Below are 22,764 nucleotides of genomic sequence, written 5' to 3'. Positions count from 1 at the left end.
TCTCTCCTTTTTGTTTGCTCTCTCTCCATCCCGCTCTTTTGCGCTCTCTCTCCCTGTCTCTTTTACACTCTCTCCCCCTCTTTTTTGTGTTTCCTCTTTTGCGCTCTCTCTCTCCTCCCCTCTTTTGCGCGCTCTTTCTCCCCCTCTCTTTTGCGCTCCCTCTCCCCCCTCTTATTTGCTTTCTCTCCCCCCTCTCTTTTGCTCTCTCCCCCTCTCTTTTGCGCTCTCTCTCCCCCTCTCTTTTACGCTCTCTTTCTCCCCCTCTCTTTTGCGCTCTCTCTCCCCCTCTCTTTTGCGCTCTCTCTCTCTTTTGCTCTCTCTCTCCCCCCTCTCTTTTGCATTCTCTCTCTCTCTTTTGCGCTCTCTCTCTCCCCTCTCTTTTACGCTCTCTCCCCTCTCTTTTGCGCTCTCTCTCTCTCCTTCTCTTTTGCGCTCTCTCTCCCCCTCTCTTTTGCGCTCTCTCTCCCCCTCTCTTTTGCGCTCTCTCTCCCCCTCTCTTTTGCGCTCTCTTTCCCCCCCTCTCTTTTGCGCTCTCTCTCTCCCTCCTCTCTTTTGCTCTGTCTCTCTCTCCTTTTTGTTTGCTCTCTCTCTCTCTCCATCCCTCTCTTTTCTCTCTCTCTCCCCCTCTCTTTTGCTCTGTCTCTCTCCCCTCTCTTTTGCTCTCTCTCTCTCTATCATTCTCTTTTGCTCTCTCTCTCACCCTCTCTATTGCTCTCTCTCCCCCTCTCTTTTCCTCTCTCTCCCCCTCTCTGTTGCTCTCTCTCCCCCCTCTCTTTCGCTCTCACTCCCCCCTCTCTTTTTCTCTCTTCCCCTCTCTTCTGCTCTTCCCCCTCTCTTTAGCTCTTTCCTATCTCTTTTTGTCTCTCCCCCTCTCTTTCTATTTCTCTCCCCTCTCTCGCGCTGACCGCGCCCGACCACGCCCCCTGCCACTCTCCAACCACACCCACGTTCTAACACAGCCACGCCTGCGCTCCCCTCCGGCCACGCTCACTTTCGCCGCAACAGCATGTCAGGTAAGGCCAGGTGTGTTAGTACTCTCTACTGCGCATGACAGCTTCACTTCACAGAGCTTACTTATCCTGCTCCCTCTTATTATTAAAGAAACACTCCCCATTCGATTTTCTCTTAACCCTTTGAGTGCTAAGCACTTTTCCACCTGGGTGCTAAGCTGTTTAAAGTTTTTTTTTAATTTTTTTTAACAATTTTTTTTTAAAACTTTTTTTTTTTCAGATCCCCAAGAAACTGTTGGAAAGGATAGGCGATTACCTTTCCAACGGTGGGTCTTGTGGGTCTGTAACTGAGATACAGTTTTCTAAGCAGCATGCCCCCTTTTCCTATTTGTTTATTTTTATTTTTTAATAACACATAACGTGAAGCCCCAGCAATGCCTGTCACTATACAGGCCCGATCGCCAGGGTAGGAGCGGGTGGGAGCCCCCAGATCTCCCTCAAGGTGGGAGACTGATAGCGACGGCTCTGAGCCATTGTTAGCACCTGAGTGGGAAACTCTGCAACTACTCAGAGCCTTGTTAGCAATGAAAGGGTTAAAGGGACACTAAAGTGGTCATATAACAGGTCCTTGTTTGTATAATACTCATTAGTGTAATGTATTTAAGAGCGTCCCTAGTGTGAAGCAGTTCCTTTTAGGTAAATGCTTTCCTATAGGAAATATGTACTTACGCTGCTCCACTCAGAACCCATCAGTATTTACAATAAGGGCTCAGTAATGGCAGAGGTAGAGCTCACCTTCATTTTCAGTAGTAGCTCTCAGTACAGCTCTGTCTATAGGCACTTGATAAACATTAAAAAATAAAAATTAGTGCAGGTGCAAACATACAGGGGTATTTGTAACTAGCATGTATTGCATCAGACCATCAGAAGCTCCTAAATACACTACTAATAACAAACTTATGCCTAGATTACGAGTTGTGCGTTAACAGGGGTGCGTTGCTAACTTGCAGTTTATTCTCACCGCTCACTTACCTGCAGCGCTAGTATTACGGGTTTTTATCAACCCAGCGTTAACAGGCAAGAAGTGAGCGTAGAGCAAAATTGCGCTCCACACTGCACTCCAATACCAGCGCTGCTTAAGTGAGCGGTGAGCTGGTTATACGTGCTCGTGCACGATTTCCCCATAGACATCAATGGGGAGAGCTGGCTGAAAAAAAGTCTAACACCTGCAAAAAAGCAGCCTAAAGCTCCTTAACGCAGCCCCATTGATTCCTATGGGGAAACACATTTTATGTTTACACCTAACACCCTAACATGAACCCCGAGTCTAAACACCCCTAATCTTACACTTATTAACCCCTAATCTGCCGCCCCCAACATCGCCGACACCTACATTATACTTATTAACCCCTAATCTGCCGCTCCGGACATCGCCGCCACCTACATTATACTTTTGAACCCCTATACTGCTGCCCCTAACATCACTGACACCTACATTATATTTATTAACCCCTAATCTCCCACCCCCAATGTCGCCGCAACCTACCTACACTTATTAACCCCTAATCTGCTGCCCCCAACGTCGCCACCACTATATTAAATGTATTAACCCCTAAATCTAAGTCTATCCCTAACTCTAACACCCCCTAACTTAAATATAATTTAAATAAATCTAAATAAAATTCCAATAATTACCTAAATTATTCCTATTTAAAACTAAATACTTACCTATAAAATAAACCCTAAGCTAGCTACAATATAACTAATAGTTACATTGTATCTATCTTAGGTTTTATTTTTATTTTACAGGTAAGTTTGTATTTATTTTAACTAGGTAGAATAGTTACTAAATAGTTATTAATTATTTAATAACTACCTAGCTAAAATAAATACAAATTGACCTGTAAAATAAAACCTAACCTATGTTACAATAACACCTAACACTACACTACAATTAAATAAATTCCCTACATTAAATACAATAAAATAAATTAAATAAAATTAGCTAAATTACAAAAATAAACCCCACTAAATTACAGAAAATAAAAAACAAATTACAAGATCTTTAAACTAATTACAGCTAATCTAATAGCCCTATCAAAGTAAAAAAAGCCCCCCCCCCAAAAACAAAACAAAAAAAACCCTAGCCTAAACTAAACTACCAATTGCCCTTAAAAGGGCCTTTTGTTAAGCATTGCCCCAAAGAAATCAGCTCTTTTACCTGTAAAAAAAAAAATACAAACAACCCCCCAACAGTAAAACCCACCACCCACACAACCAACCCCCCAAATAAAAGCCTAACTAAAAAAAACTAAGCTCCCCATTGCCCTGAAAAGGGCATTTGGATGGGCATTGCCCTTAAAAGGGCATTTAGGTCTATTGCAGCCCAAAGCCCTAACCTATAAATAAAACCCACCCAATACACCCTTAAAAAATCCTAACACTAACCCTCGAAGATTCACTTACCGGGAGAAGTCTTCATCCAAGCGGCAAGATATCCTCAATGAAGCCGGCAGAAGTGGTCCTCCAGACGGGGCAGAAGTCTTCATCCAGACTGCATCTTCTATCTTCATCCATCCGGCGCAGAGCAGCTCCATCTTCAAGACATTCGGCGCGGAGCATCCTCTTCTTCCAACGTCTTCTTCTGGAATGACTGTACCTTTAAGTGACGTCATCCAAGATGGCATCCCTTAGATTCCGATTGGCAGATAGAATTCTATCAGCCAATCAGAATTAAGGTTGAAAAATCCTATTGGCTGATGCAATCAGCTAATAGGATTAAACTTCAATCCTATTGGCTTTGTAGCGTAAAACTCATAACTACTGACTTAAAATTGCGTTAGGAATCTTGTCGGTATAGGCTGTACCGCTCACTTTTTGGCCTCTCAGGAAAAACTCGTAATACCGGCGCTATGGAAGTCCCATAGAAAAAAAGCCTTTACGAAATTTACTTAAGTTGATTTGCGGTAAGGCCAAAAAAGTGTGCGGTACACCTATACCTGCAAGACTCGTAATACCAGCGGACGTAAAAAAGCAGCGTTAGGACCTGTTAACGCTGCTTTTTTACCTTAATGCACAACTCGTAATCTAGCCGTTAGTTAAAATACATAATATACTATTTTACAGTATAGTGCGCATATCTAGCACACTACATACACCTTTACGTCACTGGTCCTTAAGGGTTTTGTGGCCGTAATAGTGTGGGTCTCACCACTAGCGGCAAGATCACGTTTTTACAACCTCCCTCCTAGTATAGCAGTGCTGAGCTGTACTATCAAACCACGAGCTCATTAAAAAAAACAGTGTTGTACAGGGTACGTTGCTGGTCGTTAAGGGTTAATGTTTAGTTGTTTGATTTTATTTCTTTATTAACAATATGCATATATAAAATATATAGACGTTCCATGGGAGTAACCTGTATAACAGTGAGTAAACTTTGCAGGTATGTTATAATACCCGCTAGCTCAGATGAACATATTCACACATACATATCTCACCACCGTTTCAGTGGCAAGAGGAGCAATTGTATTTACCATGAAACTTATTTTGCATATGGATTATTTGAACTTTTACAAAACTGAAACCATTTTTATATTAACAAATCACACATTATATGTTATGTAAACATGTTTGGAATATATGCCCCCTCCACACTGCTGAGATTCATATTTACTGGGCATATGCTCGGAATGTTCAAAGGCAGGTAGCCCCATAATCTCCTATGTAAGGCACATCGCCTCTGGTCTTTACAGTGAGGGTCAGCCCTCTGTTTTAGAGCTCAGAGCTTTGCACTACAGAAATGACTATCTTTTAAAGGGACAGTAAACAACTTGTAATTAATTTATTTGCTGTTGTTATAAGTTAAAGCCAATTAGGGACATATATGTAGCAGAGTTAGCCTTGAGAAGTCAGCAGGGTATATTTCAAGTTCTGAATATTAAAAATTACTTAATTTTAAACATAAATTACATGAAAAAGAGCAAAATAAATTAAAATATATTGCAAAGTAGTTAAAGTATACATAAACATTTTATATACAAATCTCAAGGTGTTTACTGTCCATTTAACATTGGCCCTTAGTCTGAGGAGCTCACTTCACAGCTGTGATCAAGATGTCTGACCTTGTTACTTGTGCCTACCCCAGTATCTTGTGTGCCACTTCTTATCATTCCAATAACACCTTTAACTGTTTGTAGGAATAAATAGACACTTGGAAGCCCCAAGGCAGAACATGTGATTGGATGCAGCATGCCTGCAGAAAGAACGGGGCACATTGCTTTATACTCCAGTTAATCAGAACATTGCAATTGAGCTGGTGCAGTATAAATACCTAATTTAAAACTAAAACAATGTTATCGCCGAAAGTGAAAAAAGTTCTGCCACAGGGATTTGGATATTTGTGGATTTAAAAATGTGAGATGGGACTTCTGTTGGCCACTGACGCATACTGGTCTGTGTTACGGCATCAAGTATGAGGTTATTTGTTGCAGTAGTCTTTGCTATCTATATTTCCCTTGGCAGACACTGTGCCCGGGAACCTTCCTGAATCAGGTTATTTAATCTCCCTGGCCCCTGAGGAGTCAGCTATACCATTTGAAGCTGTTTGGCCTTTACTCTGTGTGACTTGGGTCTTTGGCAATATGGCGCATATCACAAATGCCTTATCTGTGTTACTTAGATGTGATTCCCTACAAAACATTGGAGACTGCTTCACCCAGGGGAAAATGCAGTGGGTATAACGCTGCTGTTTGTGCCCACCTGACTGAATTATTGCCCGCCCGACTGAATCAGAACCTAACAAGGCATATGCATTTGATGCAATGCAGAACAAATTAAATGGGGGGGGGGCATTTTTTTCACTAGGGGGCACACATTTTTTTACAAAGCATGTATGAGAGTCAAAATAAGAGCAGATTGAGGGGACATCCCTTACAATAGAAATAAAATAATGCTACACTGACAGTGCAATTACCACTCAGAGTGACATTGGCATTTCTACTCAATTACACTCGCAACACAAGCATCTGACAGAAGCACTTTTAATCCATACTGCACTGAGACTATAGTGGATATATCAAGCAAATGCATATAGAGAGTAAACTGGTAATGTTAATAAACAACATAAAATATGCGTGACGTGAAGATATATTAGCATCAGGAAACCACACGCTTTGCCTGTACAAGGTCGCCAGTGCCAGTCACAGGCTCAGAGCCACTGCTGCCCGGTGGGTATATGATGCGGACATAGAGCAGGGTCAAAGCTTGGTTAACACTGTATATTATGGTAAATAGAAAAGCTTGGGACTTACTGTGATACAGCAACCGGTGCGCGTCTCTGAGGGCCGCCATGTTTATGCAAAGTGGAAGCATTCCCTTAGTTAGTGTGCTGCTGCTGTCGGATGGGAAGGGCTCCTTCCCCTACTGCTTGTTTTGCTGGCCCAGTGCAGGCATTGGACTGTAACTTGAGCACGACACGCATATGGACTGGACAAGAGGTTGGCATTGTATAAGGAACCACCCATAGACACGCTATGCTGGGAAAACCTACTGCGTGTGACTGCTATATACACACTATAATGGGAACACCCACACCATGATTGATATGTACACAATTTGCTGAGTGGTTGCTGGTATCATTTTTGAACTGTTCCCATTGAGTGACTGGTTTACAAAGTTTTTTTAAAACGTTTACAGTTCGGGGCTGGTGTCATAGCTACCCTAGGTGAAGACGCATTGCGTGTAAGAGATTTATTCTATACAGTCTCCCTGTAAGAGTCTGGTTTGCACACACTGTGCAGGGAACAGTTTCTGTGTGTTGCTTGTAAAAGGTCAGCATCATTCCACTGAGAAAGTGATACACATACAATATGCTGTGTGAATACCCACTTGGTGTGACTGGTATCATAACTAGGGTTACCACTTTTCCCGAATTATGACACTTATTTATACCAATAACAAAATTATTTTTCTTTTGCAAGATGTACCGAGTCGACGGTTTTATCCTTACTTGTGGGATATTATCCTTCCTAACAGGAAGTGGCAAAGATAGCACCCACAGCAGAGCTGTCTATATAGCTCCCCCCTTAACTCCATCCCCCAGTCATTCTCTTTGCCGGCTCTAAGCAGGAAGGGTAAAGTGAAAGAGGTGATAAACTGTTTTTATTTTCTTCAATCAAGAGTTTGTTATTTTTAAATGGTACCGGTGTGTACTATTTACTCTCAGGCAGGAGATGGATGAAGATTTCTGCCTAGAGGATGATGAGCATTTGTAACTAAGGTCCACTGCTGTTCCCACAGAAGCTGAGGAGTGCAGAAAAACTTCAGTGTGAGAAACGGTTTCATGCTATACAGCAATGAGGTATGTTCAGTCATTTTTTCTGGAGAGACTGTGATATTTCAGAAAGGCTGACAGTATCCCCATGAGGGTAAGGGTAAGTAGCAATCCTAGACTTATAAAAACTTATTTTTAGAACCCACATGGCTGGTAAAAAACGCTTGGTGTGTTTTTTTCGAGGCCTTAGTAACATCGAGTGAGATGGGCGGGGCCTAATTTCGCGCCTCGGTTGCGCAGTTGTTTTCTCTAGACAAGCAGCAAGCTACAACACCGGAGGGTCCTGGTGAACTTCTTGGGCCAAAACGAAGCTTTATACCCTCATTACCAATCCCTAAGGGCAGGTAGGCGCCACAGCAGAGCTGTGACAAGATGCTGACAGGGTTTTTTCAGTTTTTTTGTACTTTGTCAATCCGGTTTCCATATTTGGGGGTTAATTGTTTCATCACTTGTGGTGCAATCTTTCTAAAGCTTCTGGAATCTGCTGTAAAATTTTCGAAGAATTTGAGGTATTTTTAAGCAGTTTTGCGTATTGTGTATGCCTTTTTTTCTCTTAAAGGCACAGTACCGTTTTTTAAAATTGTTGTTTTTTCACTGAATAAAGTGTTTTCCAAGCTTGCTTGTCTCATTACTAGTCTGTTCAACATGTCTGACATTGAGGAGACTCCTTGCTCAATATGTTTAGAAGCCATTGTGGAACCCCCTCTTAGAATGTGTCCCACATGTACTGATATGTCTATAAATTGCAAACAGCATATTTTGACTTATAAGAGTTTGGCACTGGATGATTCTCAGACAGAAGGAAATCAGGTTATGCCATCTAGTTCTCCCCAAGTGTCACAACCAGTAACGCCCGCACAAGCGACGCCAAGTACCTCTAGTGCATCTAATTCTTTCACCTTGCAAGATATGGCCACAGTTATGAATTCTACCCTCACAGAGGTTTTATCTAAACTGCCTGGGCTGCAAGGGAAGCGCAGTAGCTCTGGCTTAAGAACAAATGCTGAGCCTTCTGACGCTTTAGTAGCCGTATCCGATGTACCCTCACAATGTTCAGAGATAGGGATGAGGGATTTGCTGTCTGAGGGAGAGATTTCTGATTCAGGAAAGATGTTCCCTCAGACAGATTCAGATATGACGGCATTTAAATTTAAGCTAGATCACCTCCGCTTATTGCTCAGGGAGGTTTTAGCGACTCTGGATGATTGTGACCCTATTGTAGTTCCAGAGAAATTGTGTAAAATGGACAAATATTTAGAGGTTCCTGTCTACACTGATGTTTTTCCGGTCCCTAAGAGGATTTCGGACATTGTTGCTAAGGAGTGGGATAGACCAGGTATTCCGTTCGCTCCTCCTCCTATTTTTAAGAAGATGTTTCCTATATCCGACACCATGCGGGACTCGTGGCAGACGGTCCCTAAGGTGGAGGGAGCTATTTCTACTCTGGCTAAGCGTACAACTATACCTATTGAGGACAGTTGTGCTTTCAAAGATCCTATGGATAAAAAGTTGGAGGGTCTCCTGAAGAAAATTTTTGTTCATCAGGGTTTTTTCCTCCAGCCTATAGCGTGCATTGTTCCTGTAACCACTGCAGCTGCCTTTTGGTTCGAGGCTCTGGAAGAGGCTCTTCAGGTGGAGACCCCATTAGATGATATTCTGGATAGAATTAGGGCTCTTAAGCTAGCTAATTCTTTCATTACAGACGCCGCTTTTCATCTGGCTAAATTAGCGGCAAAGAATTCAGGTTTTGCCATTTTAGCGCATAGAGCGTTATGGCTTAAGTCCTGGTCGGCTGATGTGTCATAAAAAAATCTAAGCTTTTGACCATCCCTTTCAAGGGTAAGACCCTATTCGGGCCTGAACTGAAAGAGATCATTTCAGATATCACTGGAGGGAAGGGTCATGCCCTCCCTCAGGATAAGTCAAATAAGATGAGGACCAAACAAAATAATTTTCGTTCCTTTCGAAACTTCAAAGGTGGTCCCGCTTCCTCTTCCCCTGCTGCAAGGCAAGAGGGGAATTTTGCTCAATCCAAGCCAGTCTGGAGACCTAACCAGGCTTGGAACAAAGGTAAACATGCCAAGAAGCCTGCTGCTGCCACCAAGTCAGCATGAAAGGGTAGCCCCCGATCTGGGAGTGGATCTAGTAGGGGGCAGACTTTCTCTCTTTGCTCAGGCTTGGGCAAGAGACGTTCAGGACTCCTGGGCTGTAGAAATCGTAACCCAGGGGTATCTTCTAGATTTCAAAGATTCTCCTCCAAGGGGGAGATTCCATCTTTCTCAATTGTCTGTAAACCAGACAAAAAAAGAGGCGTTCTTACGCTGTGTAGAAAAGGCCCAGAATAAAAAAACAAGCAAAATTTTAAAAATATGTCACATTGTTGTCACTCTGCCGCGGCACACCTGAGGATCTCTCACGGCACACTAGTGTGCCACGGCACACTGGTTGAAAAACACTGCCATAGATATTAAGCTTCTGTCTTGGAAAGTTCTGTTTCTAGTTGCTATCTCTTCAGCTCGAAGAGTTTCTGAACTATCTGCATTACAATGTGACTCGCCTTATCTTGTTTTCCATGCTGATAAGGTGGTTTTGCGTACCAAACCTGGGTTCCTCCGTAAGGTTGTTACTAACAGGAATATCAATCAGGAAATTGTTGTTCCTTCTCTGTGTCCTAATCCTTCTTCTGAGAAGGAACGTCTGTTGCACAACTTGGACGTGGTTCGTGCTTTGAAGTTTTATTTGCAGGCAACCAAAGATTTTCGTTAAACATCTTCTTTGTTTGTTGTCTATTCTGGAAAGCTTAGAGGTCAAAAGGCTACGGCTACCTCTCTTTCCTTTTGGCTGAAAAGCATCATCTGTTTGGCTTATGAGACTGCTGGACAGCAGCCTCCTGAAAGAATTACAGCTCACTCCACTAGAGCGGTGGCTTCCACATGGGCTTTTAAAAATGATGCTTCTGTTGAACAAATTTGTTAGGCTGCGACTTGGTCTTCGCTTCATACCTTTTCCAAATTTTACAAATTTGATACTTTTGCTTCTTCGGAGGCTATTTTTGGGAAAAAGGTTTTGCAAGTAGTGGTGCCTTCCGTTTAGGTTCCTGTCTTGTCCCTCCCTTCATCCGTGTCCTAAAGCTTTGGTATTGGTATCCCACAAGTAAGGATGAAACCGTGGTACATCTTGCAAAAGAAAACAAAATTTATGCTTACCTGCTAAATTTCTTTCTTTTGCGATGTACCGAGTCCACGGCCCGCCCTGTCTATTCAAGACAGGTAGTATTTTTTATTGAAAACTTCAGTCACCTCTGCACAGGGGGAGCTATATAGACAGCTCTGCTGTGGGTGCTCTCTTTGCCACTTCCTGTTAGGAAGGATAATATCCCACAAGTAAGGATGAAACCGTGGACTCGGTAAATCGCAAAAGAAAGAAATTTATCAGGTAAGCATAAATTTTGTTTTTTGACGGGGCACAGCATTTGGGAGGGCATTGCCCCCCTTGGAGCCGACCCAGGCTCAATGGTTGGCACTAAACTGGACACCTACCTTTTGACATCTAAGCAATTTACCCAGCAGCTGTCTCACCTGTGTGAACTGTTTTTTTCAATACTTAAGGGAATAACTATGGGCTAGATTACAAATTCTCCTGTTTACGGGGCACGCAATAAATAATCAGCCATTACAAGTGGCTGGTTATTTTGCGTTATTTTGCGCTCCACTCATAATCTGGCCCTTTATCGGTTCCTGACTTACTGAGCTTGAAGCTCTGTTTACTGGATGTGCCAGTCCCTCTTTCCAAACTTGCATTGTGGAAGGAAAGGGTGCTTTCTTTTACTGGAATGGATAGCGTAAGGGCAAGTGTGGGTTAATTTACTTTGCATCACTGTAAAAATGTAGTGCAGCTTGATGCTTTACTAACTGTATGTACTTAGAGGGACACTAAACCCAATTTTTTTCTTTCATGATTCAGGTAGAGAATGCAGTTTTAAACATCATTCCAATTTACTTCTATTATATAATTTGCTTAATTCTTTAGATATCCTTTGAAGAAATAACAATACCCATTGGTGAGCCAAACACATGAGGCATCTATGTGCAGCCACCAATCAGCAGCTATTGAGCCTATCTATATATGCTTTTCAGCAAAAGGATATTAAGAGAATGAAGCAAATTAGATAAAAGAAGTAAATTGGAAAGTTGTTTAAAATTGCTTGTTCTTTATAAATCATGAAAGAAAGAAAAAATGGGTTTTCTGTCCCTTTAATATCTAGCTCACGGGGGCGGAGCCTGGAGGGAGAGCGGAATGGCCGCATAAAGGTGAAGCTCCAGGCAGCCAAGTAAGCTTATAGGGGTTTATGAGCAGATAGCCTCATGTAAGCCAGCTATAAGAGGATCAGGGGTGAGCCCAGACGGTCAGAGCAGAGTGAGACTTGCGGCGGAGTGCCGCACATAATACCCGGCAGAGAAACAGCTCAAGAAGTGAAGCGGATACAGGGAGACAGCAGCCATGATAAAAGGCCACGTGGCGACCTGAGAAAACTTTCTGATTGTAAAGCGGTGCCGGGCTAAGCCGAAAGTCGAAGAAGTGAGTAGTGGCGACTGCCGCAAGTAAGCGGTGATGTTTTTCTGAGAGGTAGTGGGTGTCCACACGTGGGGCCACACAGTAAGGGCTAAGCTGATGGGTGAACTCGCTGCAGGCGGAGGTCCACAGAGAGGCCTGCATCTATTATGGAAGGGCTGCAGCTATTAAGAACCAGCAGGGAAAATACCGAGGAATAACGTAAAAGGGCTGCAGGGAGAAAAATGAGCAAATTTGACACTTCTCATCGGTGAGTACTAAGATGATGCACAACCCAAGGAATGTGACACTAAATATCTGAAGAGGGCCAGAAGAGGGACTGTAAACTACTAAGACTTCCTTCAGTAGACAGGGGGAGCTGATATATATGTCTGCTTTAATTTGAACAACGCTGAGTGTGATAACAAAGGGCACTAAAGAGGCTAAAAGACTGTTGTAGGTGTAATAGCTGAAATCTACAAAAGAAAGATATTGCCAGGCTACTGGGAAGCCGTGATAATGACCTCCAAAAGGAACATTAAAGCAACACCTGTTGCCAAGCAGTCTACGGCACCCATCTTTTTCAAAGCTAACAGGGGGGAGAAATCGCCAGAACAACATTCACCCCAATCAGACAGAGACGGAGATAATGACACAAACCCCCACGGGGGAGCGGGTCACCATGAACCCCTAACCAGAGCTGACCTGGAACAACTGGTGTCAAAACAAGACATTTCCACAAATTTTGAGAGACTTCTTGAGAAAATTGAAACACTCCAGAACACAGTCACTAATAGTTTGACGGAACTTAAGCAGGAAGTGGGTGAATTAGGCTCTAGAGTGGACTCTCTTGAAGAAAGCGGAGAAGCACTAGTGGAAGGCCTGAATGATATTACAACTCAAACGTCAGCCCAGCAGAAAGAACTGGATGATATACACGACAAACTCGAAGATCTCGAAAACCGCAGTCGCCGCTGCAATATACGCCTGAAAGGTGTCCCTGAATCGGTGACCCCAAAAGATCTAAATATGTATCTACTCAATCTATTCCAAGGTATTACAGGGGTTGAAGACGAGGAGAAATTCCAAATAGAAAGGGCTCACAGGGCACTCAGGCCGAAACCTAAAGGCGATGACCCGCCTAGGGATATTATAATTCGGATGCTCAGGTTCCAAGAGAAAGAGGAAATAATGGCGGCGGCACGCAGAAACCCGACATATAAGCATCAGGGCAATGTAGTCCAGTTCTTTCAGGACTTATGTCTTAGAACATTACAGAGAAGAGGAGCACTTCGCCCATTCACAGCCCTGTTGAGGAAAAATCAAATCCCATATAGATGGGGATTCCCATTTGCTTTGCACATCTCTTGGGAAAACAAAATCATTTCAATAAGGGACCAAACAGAGATTTCAGAGACTTGCAGAAGGATGAAACTGGAACCGCCATCCTTTCAACAGCAAAGGCCCTCCGCAGGGGGTGAAGAGGGTAACAGAATACCAGCTCAAAGGAAATGGACACGTGTCCCCGAAAAGAAAAGGAAGACATAAAGAGACAGAAACCTTTTTTTCCTTTTCCTTTTTCTGTTTCATTATTACAGTGTGCACGATGCATGAAGCTCTAGGGTGCTCTGCTTTTAGGCATAGCCGTGCGGGACTTGCACGACCAAGATGAGAAGGACATGCTGGAGCAAGAGCGCCGGACAGATGAGTATTCACAGTTGTTTTCCTTGCAGGTTGTGTTAATTGTTTTTGTTGGACTGAGGACTAAATCTCCGAAGGAGAATGTTATTTACTGTTGAACTAAGTTGTGGAACTGAAAAAGACTTTGGTCCTCATTTCACTAGAAGGTCATCTTTAATAAGGTTGCGGAACTGGCAATGTTGAAATGTGCGCCATTAAGGTTCAATATAGAAGAGAAATATTTGGCTGCTTCTTAAGTCTATCTTGATGTTTTATTTAAGTGAGACTGGCGTATTTACTGTTTTTATAAAATGTTATTGTTCGTTTTTGTTTTTATTCTTCCAGGCTGGGTCTCCTAGAGGTAAATTTGATGTTCAAATTGAGGGTCTAGGGATTATAGGGGATGAGAAGGGACAGGGAGGAGAAGGTATTGTAAAATGACACCAAACAACACAATTATACTTACTCACAATGTTAGGGGGCTGAACACGGACACTAAGAGGAGAACTGCTTTAGCCCAATATCTTAGAGTGAAGGCCAAAATCATATTCTTACAAGAGACCCATTTTGTGAAGTCATCTATCCCTAAGTTTTGGTCGCACCATTTTCCCCATCATTTCCATTCAACCTCTGACTCGAAAAAAAGGGGGGTCACGATATTGATACATAGATCTCTTGACCTAGTAACTGATAGGGTAATTACAGACAAAGACGGACGTTATGTTATAGTGCAGGGGACAATTCAGGGCTCAAATGTGACGCTATGTAATGTTTATGCCCCTAACGAGACCCAAAATGCTTTTTTTACCAAAGTATCTTCCCTACTTACACAGTGGTCACAGACTAGAGTGATCCTGGCCGGGGACTTTAACGTTACAATGACTGCTAAGGAAGGAACAGGGAAAACCACACTCACAAGCAAACCACACAGACACAATAGCATAGTCAAATCCATTAAAAACGCACTTGATGAGCACAGTCTGGTGGACACTTGGGAGGCGGTAGGCAGACAAGATCATGACTACACTTATTATTCCCCAGCACATAAACTTTACACCACTCTGGACTACATATATGTTAGCCAAATTATATCGCCCTCATTAGTGAGGGTGGGCACTCTGGCTTGTGTCTGGTCGGACCATTCCCTGGTTTATGCAGAACTGACGAATCTCATTGACTTCACTAGACAGCGCTCATGGACATATAATCCGGTATTGTTAAGGGATCCAGAGATTTTCAGGAAGGCACAGAGGGCACTCAAGGAATATTGGGACGTGAATACTGGTTCGGTTGATAATCCACTGGTGATTTGGGAGGCGCATAAGCCATATATTAGAGGTCTGTTTATAAAAGAAAAGTCAATTAAATCTAAAGCGACAGCAAAATTGGTTGATACCCTACAGAGAGAAGTTGAACAGTTAGAGAGGAATCATCAGCGCAATACATCCACCCACAATTACACACTACTATTGGCAAAGAGGAGGGAGTTGGCAAAGATTTTAAATGACGCCTCTGTCAGGGCGGCCCTGCGGCTGAGGGCTCACTATTTTGTCTATGCCAACAAACCCGACAGATTTCTGGCATATAAATTGAGAGAAAGGAATAAATTTTTCTCCATTCCTAAGCTCTATACAGATGAGGGAGAACTCACTACACACCCACAAAAAATATCAGACAGCTTTGCAACGTATTATGAGAAACTGTACGACGGGAACAAATTAGGATTAGGTGATATAGCCGCTAAGACGAGAAACTTTTTAGAAAAAGCGAAACTGCCAAAAATCACGGAGGATGATTTAGAGAGTCTCAACAAGAAAATAAATAGTTCAGAGGTCTTAAAGGTAATTTTGGATTTAAAATCTGGTAAGGCTGCAGGTCCTGACGGACTGACAGGAGAGTATTATAAACTTTTCAAAAAAGAGTTGGTACCCCATTTGGTCAACTTCTGTAATGGTATAATGGATGGATGGGAGATACCTAGGGAGACACTTAAGGCAAAAATTATAGTGATTCCAAAAGGGGGGAAAAATAACAAGTATTGTCAGAATTACAGGCTGATTTCCCTGTTAAATCACGATATCAAAATTTTTACCAAAATAATGGCAAATAGATTAAAGGTGATTTTGCCCACATTGATCCACCAAGATCAGGTGGGTTTTATACAAAACAGAGAGGCCCCAGATAACGTTAGAAGAGCTATCACTTTGTTAGATTATGTGAGCGCAGTGGGGACTCCAGCTCTATTCCTGTCACTAGACGCAGAAAAAGCGTTTGACAGGGTAGACTGGAGTTTCATGTTTAAAGTACTCGAGGATATGGGGTTCAAGGGGACCTTTGTACAAGCACTCAGGGGCATTTATTCTGACCCAACAGCGGTAGTAGGGGCGGCGGGTCACACATCCAGACAAATAACAATCTTTAATGGGACTAGGCAGGGATGCCCACTGTCGCCACTGATATTCGCCCTTTGCATAGAGCCACTGGCCTCTTACATCAGGAACGAGACAGACATCTCGGGAGTACGGGTGGCAGACTCAGAATATAAATTAATGTTGTTTGCGGACGACGTATTACTAACTTTGACCAGACCCTTGCATTCACTCCCACACTTATACAAAACCTTAGAAGAGTTTTCTTCAATTTCGGGCTACAAGATTAACACAACCAAGTGCGAAGCACTGCAAATTTGTCTACCAGCACACACGAAAAAGACAATCAAATTAAACTTTGATATTGCGGGGGAGAAAAAACACATCACCTATCTAGGGGTCAAATTAAGTGATAGCTTATCAGACTTATATAAGTTAAATTACCTCCCAATTTACAGAGCCATTAGAGGGGACTTGGTAAAATGGAAAAAAGGGAACTTTTCATGGTACGGCAGATTGATGGCAATCAAGATGAATCTCCTTCCAAGATTAATGTATCTTTTTCGAGCTTTACCCATTGGTGTCCCAATTAAGGACCTAGAGGCCTTACAGGATGAGTTAGTTAAATTTTTAAGGGGGGACGGTAAGACTAGGATAGCGGCACAGGTGTTAAAACAACATAGACACTTGGGGGGGGGTGGGGGTTCCAAATCTGGCTGAATATTATAGGGCCTCTAGGCTGGCTCAGTCGGTTGTAATGGGGAAGAGTGACAATGAACTAATTTGGCCTAGGATAGAGGCAGAAATAGCAGGAAACGATAGGGCTGCAGACATCTTATGGGACGAAGAGAGGTTTTTGAAAGTTAAAGAATATAAATCACCGGTCACAAGGGAGGCATTAAGCTTATGGACAAAAACCATGAGAGGATTGCAACTATGTAGACCAGGGTCCTTGTTGAAACCCATTAAATTTCTGATACCTAGAGATCTGAGGAGGTCGGTGAGAAAATGGGAAAATAAAGGTTTGTACAGAGTGGCAGATTTCCTACAGAATTCAAAACTACTCACATATAATCAGATCAGAGACAAAATAGAGCCAGAACCCCTACATTGGTATTTATACTTACAGGTTAGTTCATCAATACACACTTACATGTCAACACAACGGTGTTCACCACCTACTGATCTGGAGAGAATGTTAGGTGCTCCATTCAGGGGGAAAAAACTGATCTCCCGAATTTATTTGCTACTGCAAGGAGTGAGGGGCAGGTCTAAATCACCCTTAATGGAGAGATGGGAAAGGGATATTGGCGAAGTGAGAGAGAAGGATGAATGGGAGGTCTTATTGAGGGATGCAGGTAAAGGTTTAATCAGCGCTGACCTGAGAGAGAATACTATCAAGGTGTCATTTAGATGGTACCTTACGCCTACCAGAACGGCGCACTATGCGCCAACACTTGACGGCAACTGCTATAGAGGATGTCGGGAGAAGGGGACATTTAGACACATGTGGTGGGACTGTCCAGGGGTCCAGACACTTTGGGTAAAATTGTCAAAGCTAGTGAGCCAGCTCCTGAATGAAAGAGTTACTCTTACAATATCACAGGTATTGCTACACGACAGGGTGAAACCCTTCAACAATTCAATTAATTGCTTCATTAGAATCCTTTGTACGTGTCTGAGAATATGTGTCGCAAGACATTGGAAGGCAGGGACACCCACATGGCAGGAAGTGACAGATAAAATAGTAGACACCTTCCACTTATCAGAGGTGGCGGCATGGTCGCAAGGTCAGCTGGAGCAGTTTAATAAGATATGGTTTTACTGGATGTTAAGGAAGGGTGAGATACAGAATCTGTGAGTACAGTGTGGACTATAAGTGAACAAGAGGTAGTGTTTGAGAGATGAAGCGAAAGTTGTTAGCATAGGCAAAGGTGACACTTCCCGTTTAATAAGGGACAGTTATGAGGAAGGTTAGAGAAACATAATAACCCTCTTGTGGGGAGGAGACATGTTGTAACAGCCTGGAAGAAGGGGGGTGGGGGGATAAGTTTTATAGGTTGGGGAGTTAAATTTCTTAATATATGTTGGTAAACGTCCAAAATGGCAGAATGTAGAAGTGCCTGGCCTAGGCCATTGCTGTAAAGTTTCTGTATCATAATGTTTACATGACAGAAGTTACTGATTTGTGTCAAAGAGACCTTATTTTGTACATGTAAATTAGTAGAACTCTGTATTACTGCCTAAATCAATAAAAATTATTTCAAATAATATCTAGCTCACCATGGTGGGACACTTCCAAGCCTATTATGGTTACTATGGTAGCTTTATTTTTGGCATTGTAAGTGCATAGACATCAAATGATCTGCTATTGGAAACAATCACTATATATTCTTCTACACAGAAGATAGAGATATTTAAGGAACTAGTATGCCAAATAGTAAGTGGCAAGGTGTACAAGCAATTATAAATGGAGTCTGCTCTCTATGGGTTAGTTACTGCAGTAATAGTACATTCTCACTTTATTTTTCACTGGTTCTTTTCAGTTTAATATTATTACCTTTAAAAAAAATCTCCTTGAAGCCTTCAGTGAGCTGTGGTTCAGGTTATCGTTGATAACTATATGGGTTTCTTGTTTAATAGTTTAGTTTAAAGGGACAGTGTACTTGATTTTTGTTTTTATTGTTTTAAAAGATAGATAATGCCTTTGCTACCCATTCCCCAACGTTGTTATATTGATATACTTTATAACCTTTACCTCTAAATATCTGCCTGTTTCTAAGCCACTGCAGGCTGCCTCTTATCTCTGTGCATTTTATTAGCTTTTCACAGCAAGATGGTGCTATTTCAGGTGTGCCATATAGATAACATTGTGCTTACTCCCATGGAGTTATGCATGAACCAGCACTAATTGGCTAAAATGCAAGTTTGTTAAAAAAAAAAAAAAACCCACTGAGAATCCCCATAAAATAACTAAAAAGGTACGCTTTAATTATAGGAGGCTACTAAAGCTCGCTTTAATTATAGGAGGCTACTAAAGCTGACTATACTAGCTAAACACTGTATAATGAGGCTACTAAAGCTGACTATACTAGCTAAACACTGTATAATCAGAAGGTGTCTCTTACTAAAATATAAACTATATGTTAAAAAATAAATAAGAATATATCTGGTTGGACAGATACAAACAATGTTGCAACATTGATATTTACTCATAAATTACACTCATAAAACACAAATATTAGAAGACAAGATACATTGATTAAAAACTTTTATTGAGTATTTAGTCCTGTAATATCTAGGTAAGTCTGTCCGTACACCTGTTCAAACAGCGGAGTTCCAACTCAAAGTTTTTAAGAAAGCTGTGAAAAGTTCCAATCAGGGTAGATAAGAGTGACTTTCAAAAAGCAAATCTCTGTACTCACACTTAAAAATTTGATGCCCGGTAGACAAGATGGATCCTCGACGCAATGTGCCCAATCTTGTTCGGTAATGGAAGAAATCAAATCCCCAATGGCTTTCAAGGTAGTCACTTACCTGTACTCCGAGCAGGGTTTTTTACCCCTGTCAGATTCTTTGTAGTATTGTCAACCGTATCGGGTGGCTACTAACTTAATCTTTGAGCAACTCATTTGGTTTCTTCAACCTTTCTCAAGCTCAAGAACTAAAAAAAAAAAACAACAGAGATAAGGGGGCAGTCTGCAGAGGCTTAGATACAAGGTAACCACAAAGGTAAAAAGTATATTAAATGGTCAGTCTAGTCAAAATTAAACTTTCATGACTCAGATAGGGCATGCAATTTTAAACAACTTTCCAATTTACTTAAATTTGCTTTGTTCTCTTATTTTTTTTGTTGAAAGCTAAACCTAGGTAAAGCCATCGAAGGAGGCCTCTTATATCAATGCATTTTGACAGGTTTTTTTTTATAGCTCGATAGCGCTATTTCAAATGTGCCATATAGATAACATTGTGCTTACTCCTGTGGAGTTACCTAGGAGTCAGCACTAGTTGGTTCAAATGTAAGTCTGTCAAAAGAACTGAAATAAGGGGGCAGTCTACAGAGGCTTACATACAAGTTAATCACAGAGGTAAATAGTATATTAATATAACCAGTGCTCTGACAGAATGCCAACGGACAGAATGCCGACAGCTAATATAACCATGTTGGGTATGCAAAACTGGGGAATGGGTAATAAAGGGATTATCTATCTTTTTAAAAAATACTGGAGTAAACTGTCCCTTTAATATCGAGTAGACTGTCCCTTTAAGGTTAGGTTTAGGATGTTCGTGTTACTTTATATCAGAAAATGGAGAAGCACAGTGAGGATTTATTAAGCTTCAGTTTCTAAGAGAATCAAATGCGGTCTGGGTTTAAGGCATCTCTGGCTTACTTATAATGTTGATTTTGGAGGCAATTAGATTCTATAACAAATATGAATAATGTGATGTCAAAACTATCTATACAACAGTAATATGTGATTTCCTTAATTATAGGGGTACTGTAAGTCTTGTGAAGCAATTTGCTTCTCTGCATCTGGCTGACACATTAAAACACACTGTTTAGTTTAGTTTTTTCCTTCCTAAGATAGGGAGGGTCCACGGCTTCATTCCTTACTGTTGGGAAATACAACACCTGGCCACCAGGAGGAGGCAAATACACCCCAGCCAAAGGCTTAAATATCCCTCCCAATTCCTCATTACCCCAGTCATTCTTTGCCTTTTGTCACGTTAGGAGGTGGCAGAGAAGTGTCAGAAGATTCGAAGAGTCCTGAAAAAGGCTATCTGCCCTTCGAGATAGGACTGGAGTTTTTACTAGTCATGTCAACCTCTCAGTGAGAGTATTGATGAAAGTTAGAGTCTGGAGATGCAGGGAAAGTTTCTCTCATTCAAGTCCAAGTCAGGAGCGTTGCTATAAGACTGTCACACTTGAGAGGCTGGGTTCTGTTCCACAGCATGGATCCTGGAGGTAAGATTGTTTACATTTTTACACATAAAACGCTATAACAGGGTCACAGTGGGGCTCCTTTATACCTTGATAGGATCCAGGGTTAATATCCTCTGAAGGGGATTTATTGAAAAGTTGGGGTTAATAAATCAGTGTATTAATTATTTACATGCTGCTTTGTGTGATTTTTTTCCTGGGCTTATAGACTGTATGTTTTTGGCTGGAACAAACAGGTTTCACTTTTAAGTTTCACTTTCGTTTTTGAAAGTGTTGCACAGCTCCTATTACTTGCTATACTTGTAATAACAAGGAAAGTTATTGAGTGATTCTTCAGAATCACTGCTGCAGAAAAAGATGGCTCTGCTGTTTAGAAGGCTTCTTGCTGTTTTTGCTTCTCTGGAAATTCGGATTGTAAACAGGATAGTTTTTTTCCTCAGTTTGCTGCAGGTTGCAGGACAGGCAACAAGCCAGAAAAGTAAAATATACCTGCAGCAGTGATTCTGAAGAAACTGAGGAGTGTCTTCCACGAAAAGTGAAAGTTTCTGCAGACCCGTCATTCAATCTTATGGGGGATTATCAGTTTGCTTTTGCCCTATCTGGGTTGCCTACTGAAACAAAGAAAAAGTCTAAGAAAAAAGGAGATAACAACAGGTTAACAAGACAGATGAAACGGAATACCGTGGTGTAATCACACTACAGCACTGGGAAGAAATACCAAGCAGTGAAAAGGATCGCAGGATGTCACACAGGGCTTGAAATGGTCTCCACGCCAGCACCTTACCTCATACTGATTGAGGTTTTACCAAGTGAGTGTGTATTTTACGTGAATTATATTCTTGATACCATAATATACTACACCCAGATCTGGCTTCTTTGTGCGCCCTTCCCTTCTTCCATTCACATATATATATATATATATATATATATATATAAATATATATAAACCCTTATTACGCACTCACTCCCTCAGCCGTAGCTTATCCAGAAATCCATATAAAAGGGCACTCACAGGACTTGACAAAGGAAAATAGCGTTGACTGACACTTTATGATGATTTATATGCAATAAAGATATTTGGAGGATTTATATATATATATATATACTGTATATATATTACACTAGGAGAAAAGAGAGACCACTATAATCCAGCACCAGACTATAACTCATAAATTAGTCATATTCCCACAGGAAAAAAAAAATATATATATATATAAATATATATATATACACACACATACATTTTTAGAGATGTATATGTATGTATCTCTATGTTAAAGACCTTTGTTTGCCTTTCTCTCTCCCCGCTCCCCCCCCAACACCGGAGATCTCATATTTTTGAGACTTTTTTGTGAATATTTTTTTTTTTTGGAATACTTTTTATTCAATGGTGTTATTATGATTGTAACTGTACTTTGCAATGTATTTTTGAAGTGTTTTGTGACACTTTTTCTGTTTGCAAAACAGTTAACCAGAGCTCTGAAGTTGCGCTATCCCAACAAGCATGAAATCAATTGCGCTCAAGTGATTGCGTTTACTTTCAACTTGTAATACGAGCGAAAAACCTGACACGCACAAACACCCGCGATAAACCCCTTTACACTTGCGTGTAACTGTTAGTGCTTAACTCATATTCTGGCCCTGTTTGTTTTATTCCTATATTTATTTATACATTTATTCATAGATTGCATTGCAGAAAACAGTCTGACTATGGGAAGAAGCTAAATACATTTGTTTACTTTATTGCATTTAAGTAGATATCAGCTTTGAAAATGCATTTTCGAGGTCAAGTTTGGTCCAGCTGCATTACACTGTTAGAAATGCACTCTTGGGATCATTTACCATTGAAAGCTACAGAGATATGTCACAATGTACAAACCTTTATAGCACATTCTGAAGTTTAATAAATATTATATGAACTGAACCAACACAGGGGTATAG

At 41.4% G+C, this 22,764-nt stretch overlaps 1 protein-coding gene across 3 annotated transcripts in view; it reads left to right on the top strand.

The window, feature by feature from the left end:
• LOC128645777 (inactive phospholipase C-like protein 2) overlaps positions 1–22,764 on the top strand; it is a 410,224-nt gene that overhangs the window by 101,816 nt on the left and 285,644 nt on the right. The window contains exon 1 of one of the 3 annotated variants that reach the window (XM_053699030.1): positions 21,110–21,632. The exons of the other annotated variants lie outside the window; for them this stretch is intronic. The gene's annotated coding sequence lies outside the window, so the exon portion shown is untranslated. Of the gene's footprint in view, positions 1–21,109; positions 21,633–22,764 lie in introns of those variants that run through there. 3 annotated transcript variants of the gene reach the window in all.

Source organism: Bombina bombina, chromosome 1, assembly GCF_027579735.1.
Source record: "Bombina bombina isolate aBomBom1 chromosome 1, aBomBom1.pri, whole genome shotgun sequence".
In the NCBI taxonomy this organism is placed as follows: domain Eukaryota; kingdom Metazoa; phylum Chordata; class Amphibia; order Anura; family Bombinatoridae; genus Bombina; species Bombina bombina.
The sequence above is the reverse complement of the archived record's forward strand: the minus strand, read 5'-3'. Positions and strand labels throughout refer to the sequence as shown.